At 56.3% G+C, this 4,183-nt stretch overlaps 1 long non-coding RNA gene across 1 annotated transcript; it reads right to left on the reverse strand.

The window, feature by feature from the left end:
* Positions 1 to 2,228: 2,228 nt before the first annotated feature.
* LOC105521092 lies at positions 2,229 to 4,045 on the reverse strand. The gene is made up of 2 exons (XR_001003220.1): positions 3,777 to 4,045; positions 2,229 to 3,561 (listed from the first exon to the last, which is right to left on the reverse strand). It is a non-coding gene; the product is annotated as an uncharacterized LOC105521092 (long non-coding RNA).
* Between the last annotated feature and the right edge of the window lie 138 nt (positions 4,046 to 4,183).

The following is a 4,183-nucleotide window of genomic DNA, read 5'->3' on the forward strand; positions in this document are numbered from 1 at the left end:
TTCGCGCAGACTTCCTGGGTCCTCCCGGGCCCCGTGCAGACCCTTCCTCCGTCCACCGCTCCCGAATGGCCCTGGCGTCTCCGCCCCGCCTCGCGCTGGCTCGCTCCATTCCTTCGCCCGCCCCGCCGACGCCAGCCCTGGGGTCGCCCGGGCCTCTCCTCCCCGCCGCCTCTCCTCTCCCGCAGCCCCTTCCCTCCCTTCTCCAACGTCAGTCTCACTCGGGTCTTTGACGTCTCCGGCTTTTCTCCACTTGGAGGTTCTCCTGTCCTGAACTCGGCTACAAAGGACATGATTTTGAGGGCTCGGTCGCAGCCAGGCCCTGTTCGCGGTGGGGAAGAAGATTCGTTGCCCATCTGGCCCCCTCCATGACCCCTCCCCAGTCGAAATTAAGGCAAGGGGTGCGGGGCCCTGCTGGGAGTTTCCGACGGCCGTTCACCCGCGAAGGATGAGCCTGCCCCACTGCGGGCCGCCCTGCTTCTCTCCCCGCTCCCCGGGGGCCCTGGGCGGCCTGAGGGTGCGGGCGGCAAGGGCTGCCGGAGCACGGCTGCCTCCCCGCGCTCTCCTGCTCTCCCGCGAGGGTCCCGCCGCCTCGCCGCGCCGCCGCCCCCTCTGATTGCGTCAGGCGCATTTCGGCTCAGATGAGGGGTCAGGCTGCGGGCTCGGCGACATTAGCAGGTGTGATGACAAGAAACAAATAAATATGTCTAAGAGCTTAACGCTTCCCCAGGCCAGTCTCCATCTCCACATGCGCAGGGCTGCCGGCTCGCAGAGATAACGGGTGTGTCTGGGAGAAGGTACAGGATCGCACCTGGAGGGCGGTTCAGGGATTCTGGGGGGATACGCACAGAAGGGCCCCTGCTTCTTGTGCACAGGCGTGAGATTCGCCGTCGCTGGGTGGTTGGAGTGGGACAGGAAGAAGAGAAACGAGGGAAAGAAAGGAAGAACCGGGAAAGAGCCAGGCCTCCCCCGCGACCCCGGCACGGCGATTCTGCATTTTAGCGACTTTAGGAGAGACCCTCCCGGAGGCTGAATCCCAAGTTGTTCACTAGAAGCTGGGGGAAGTGGCGAGTTCAGGAGACTGCGAAGAAGCGTGCGTGACGCATTTAACAGCTCCGCTCCCCGTGATTTCCGACCATCTATTAACTCCAAGGACATGTTCGGGGCCCCTTTTGTCTCCCCTGTTCGAATCCCGGCTTCCTCACGTTGGCAGGAAAATTCAAATTGCAGCTTCGGCTGTTACATGTGAAGGATGCTGAGGTGTAGGAGGCGCATCTCCGTGTCACCTGAACATTTAAAAATTACTGTTCCATAATGGACATTGACATCGAAGGAAAGAGGACCTGCCTCTCCTGGAATTAGCCTTTGGAGGAGGGAGGGTTGCCCCGAGGTTGCTCTGAATCCCGGGGCAGCTGCCTCCTGGCCTGCTGTGCGCCGGGGTCTCTGGAGACTCCTTTTCCAGGTAGTTTGCAGGCCAAGTCACTGTTGGGTTGGAGAAGCACCAATAGGAGGCTCAGTACTTGCTGGTTGCCAAGGACACTAGACAGGGGCGAAGCTGGTGGTGAAGCCCCACGACTTGAACACTTAATTCGTGTTCAGCCCCCAGCCCGGCACCCTGAAGGTCTTATCAGCGCACTTGGTCGAGGCTTTAAGCAGTGCTCTGGCTTCAGCCTGGAGGAGATTTAAGTGGTCTCCCTGAACACCTCAACAAGTGGTGAATTCGGTCTTTAAGCTGCTTTTTGCACTGCTAGCGGTGCGCGGAGTTGAACGCAGCGATTACGGATGCTTTGTTTTCCGAATGCGGGAAACGCCTTCGGCCCCGAGTTTTGCAACAGGCAATAGTGCCCCGCCGCCCCCTCCCCCACCAGCCTGTCGCCTCCTGCTCTTCCTTGCCTCCTCCCTCCATCGGCCCAGTGAAGTGTAAACAGCTTGTTATGTAAATTGCAAATCGAACTGCAGCGGTGTTCTCAGCTCTCCGTTTTGGGTATAAAAGTTGCCGTTGTGAAATTAGTATCTGGCATGCGAAAAAAAATGGAGGGATGTGGTTTTATCAAGATCAACTTTCCACTGGTTTAGCTCTGGATATTCGCCAAGAAAAGATATTTGCATTTGTGTTTTATAAACTTACTCGGAAGCAAGCCTCCAGTAAGTGACTTGATTGTATTTCAAGCACTTATTTCATTTTTGTTGTTAGTGGTGTTATTTGAACATTAACACGCAGACATGAAGTCTTTGGGGGAACAGGTTAAAGTTTTTATTTTCGGGTTACAGTTTTTGATGCCACGGGATACTTCAATCATCCTCTTCCGCACATCTCTTGACTCATTTGGCAAAAGAGCCCCCACAGGAACCCTTCGGCTTCTTTTCTGACACCTCACGTACTTGCAGCCTGAAGGCCCCGCAGGCGACAGCGGTAATGGATGTTTGGTGGAACCCTCACTCGGCCCACACTCCGCCCCTCCCCAGCAGACCGGGTAGCAATTCCCAGGGCCCACCGAGGGGTGCTTAGCTCCGAGGAGGGGGAGTGACGTCACAGCGATGTTCAAAGCAAAGTCTCCCCTGGCCCCACCAAAGAAAAGCACCAGGAAGGGGAATGTGGCGAGCACTCCAGGAAATGCTCGGATTGGGGACCAGGTGACACTGTAGGAATGTGTGTGCTGGGGGATGGGATGGTGTCCTAAATACGGGTCACCAGGAGTCAGAAGGCGCTCTCTTTCTTTTTCTTTTTCAAGTAAAGTAGAGGGAGTGGAGATTGGGATGGGGGCAGTCCGGAAAAATCACTCCCTAGGCGTGTGAGCTCGGCTCTTGTAGTGTGGATTGTCCCCGACACAGCCCAGTCACCTCTGTGGTGTGCCTAGACGCCCTCTCCCTTCCTTACCTTCCCGCTTTCTGGCTTCTCCATCCTCTGGGCTCTGGGTTCAGCCCTGAACGCGGAACTGTGGGCTGGAGTGGGGAGGCGAGGGCAGGTAGGATACCAGCTTCAGGGGGGGCTCCACCTGGCCCAGGACCTGGGGGACAACAGAAAAGGCAGGCTTAGAACATGAGGGAAAGCCCTTCTCCTGCTCCACTCGGGTCAGTGATTCCCGGGGGCTCTGCACACACAGGAGGGAGGCTGCACGTCCCCAGCTGGCTCAGCATCTTTCCCTTTGCTGGGGGAGACAAAGTGGAAGATTAAGGCAATTAACCTCAGAAGGCCACTAGAAAACTGCCCACTGGGCTGCCATCACAGACCACTGGAGCAAGGTCCGCTTGGGGGTGGCTTTGAGCTATTGAGACTACTTAGATAATTGTCTTAGTTCCCCACTTGGCCTCCTTTGCTTAGACCAGAAGCCCAGGGGGAGAGGAGGATATCCTGGTATCAATGCCCGGTATTCGTTTTCAAACCACCAGGCCGGCAGGCAACGTTTGTCATCGGTGCGACTTTTCAGCGGAGGAAGGAGTGGGGACCGAACATCTGCGTGGCCGCGACCTTGGGTAGATACTCCTTAGCTGGGGGATTTTCAAGTAGAGGTTTTGTTAGCACAGTCCCTCCAATTCACCCCCTTCTTAGTAGAAAAATAATTTCTACAATAAACGAAAAGAGCGTTTGGTTTTCGATTGTTTTAAAGACAAAGTCATCCATATTGCCTGTCTACACGATTGGATTAATCCGATAGTTGCCCTCCTAGGGGCAGACCTCCACGGGAAGTTCGTGTGACGGGATAATTTAATGTCATCTCCTAACTCCCCTAGATGGGCGGTTCCCCTAATTACTCACCCAAGAGAAAGCCAGCCAACACCTGCTCGTTCCCGCCTCGGGATGGCCCACCTGTCGCCCCTTTGCAGGAAAGTCCCCTCCTCGAAGGGCGTTTCGGGGACTCAGAGCCGAGCTAAGCTGCAAGAAGGGGCCGTAGGGACTGCGGGAAGTGAATCTTTAACTTTGGTGTCCGGCTTCAAAAGACTCAGGGCTTCCTGTGTTCAGGCAGAGGTAAATGGAGATTCAAAGTGTCACCTTGCATTAACAATCCGGAATAAAAACAACATTTGTAAAGGGATAGACGATCGGAAAGAACAAATGGTGCACGCACGAGCTCCAGTTTCTCTCCCCATCCAGGTCCCCAGCGGACTCAGAGCGGCCGCCGCACTCCACGGCCTGGGAGGGCAGAGGCCCCGCAGCCTCCCAACCTCGGCTCCTGTGGGTGGGGGT

Source organism: Colobus angolensis, unplaced genomic scaffold, assembly GCF_000951035.1.
Source record: "Colobus angolensis palliatus isolate OR3802 unplaced genomic scaffold, Cang.pa_1.0 Scaffold396, whole genome shotgun sequence".
NCBI classification, from domain to species: domain Eukaryota; kingdom Metazoa; phylum Chordata; class Mammalia; order Primates; family Cercopithecidae; genus Colobus; species Colobus angolensis.